The sequence below is a fragment of the Camarhynchus parvulus genome, chromosome 19, assembly GCF_901933205.1.
Source record: "Camarhynchus parvulus chromosome 19, STF_HiC, whole genome shotgun sequence".
Classification (NCBI taxonomy): domain Eukaryota; kingdom Metazoa; phylum Chordata; class Aves; order Passeriformes; family Thraupidae; genus Camarhynchus; species Camarhynchus parvulus.
Window position 1 is genome coordinate 5,989,241 of NC_044589.1, and position 2,031 is coordinate 5,991,271.

Sequence of the window (2,031 nt, forward strand, 5' to 3'; positions counted from 1 at the left end):
CTTTCTCTTCCCATAAATTCACATTTCTTGAGGATTCTTTGGCCGTCCCTGCTGGAGAATTTTATGAGAAGAGGATTTATTTTATGGGAGGAGAAGGAGCTGCTGCTCCTGCCTGTGCTCTGGTGTTGGGCAAGGGGAATGGATCTGCTGGAGCCAGATGTGCACAGGGAATTCTGAGGAAGATGCAGGAAATCCCTCCTGCTGAGCTGAGCAGCTTTGGTGGAGCTCAGGGCTGTGTGTGAGGCTGTGCCTGAGGATTTTTGGGGTTTTTTTTTTTTTTTGTTAAGGTGCGGATTAAATGTGTGAGATTGTATTTCATTTATTAGTTCTTATCTATATTATAGTCTTCCAGACTCTGAGTTCTACAGGACTTCATTCTAACAAACTAAAAATGGAGCTGTACCTCTCTCTCTCTACAAGGCTTTTTAAGGATAAACTGTCTAAATAAGAAATTTTACTTAAATTCTTTTTACTTTTAATTTAATAACTAATTACTCATGGCCTGCAATGCAGATTTTTTTATCTAATTACACAAAACTACCTAAACTCATGAAGAAGAAGGTGAAGAAGGACCAATCTCTGCCCTAAAACTTCTACTTTATCAAACTTTATATATATATATAGATATAATATTATATATATATTATACTTCTATCTATTATATATACTATATAATATATATTTTATATACTATATATTATATATTAGATATTATATATATTATATAAAATATATATTATATATTATTTATATTATACTTCTATCTATTATATTATACTTCTATCTTATCAAACTTTATGTATATTACTTTATATATATATTTACTGTATATTTTTTTTAATATATATTACTATATGCTAAAACTTTTAAGTTGTCTACCATGTGATATTACACACATCTATTCAAACTATACACTTATAATGCCAGTTCTGTCTTTAATTTTGGAATTTAATTTTATTTAAATTTAATTTTTCTCCACAGCCTCAGGTGAAATGCAGTTTTCTCTTGGGGGTCAGTGCCTGTCAGCACAGAAAATCTAAAATCCTTTCAGGGTGATCTTAACCACAGTTTTCTCTTGAATATTTCTTCATTTGGTCAAAAATTACTCCACTGCCTTAAATTTGGCCCAATCCAGAACCATTCCCTTCCCCTGGCTGTGCTGTGGGGCCCCTCCAGCCCAAACTGGGATTATTCTGGATCCTGCTTCTGAAACATGCACACACACACACAGAGATATTTTTCTGTGCTGCATTTTCTCTGATGAAACATTTTATTGCCTCTGCCTGCCCTGGGGTGGCAGCTGTGCCAGGGCAGTGTGCAAACAGCACGTTCTGCATCCCAGAAATTGCCTGCCTTGCTGGGTACCACATCCACTTCCCTTTGGAAGCAGCAGCCTCAGCTGGGAGCTAAACTTGTGACACACTTTGGGTTTTGGCAGAGAGGACTCAGGAAAGGCTTTGTGCACCTCAGCCTGGCCAGTATCAGGCTTTTCCTATTTTTTTTCTTTTATTGCTACCCATAACCAGAGTGGAATTTAACTCCTGGGGATGTGCTGGAGGCTTTAAACATGGACTAGAGAGATTTTTGCCAGGTCTAAAAGAATCTCCCAAGTTTCTTGTTGCTTGTGAAGGAGGGAGAGGAACCTGAGGGCTTTTATTGATAGCTGTGGGTCATTGTACAGGCCTGAGAGGGTTCCAAAAAAATGCTGGATTTTTATTAATTTGATGTTTTCAGTTTTCTGAGTGCCCCAGACCAGGACAGGGATGAGCAACACACACTGAGCTCCTAAATGTTTGGAGTGGACAAAAAGCAGGTGAGATTTGGAGAAATGTGCAGATCAGGCACCTTGGGTGCTCTGCAAGCATCATCCCAGTCCCCATCTGGGTGCACTGGTGTCCCTTGTCCTGTGAGGGAAATGGGACAGGATTCACCTTCCTGGGGCTTGGCTGAGCCCTGAGCTCTGGAGCCCTTCCAGCCTCACCAGCTGCAGTGTTCAATCCTAATCCCCTCCATCATCTGCTGCCTTTTTAA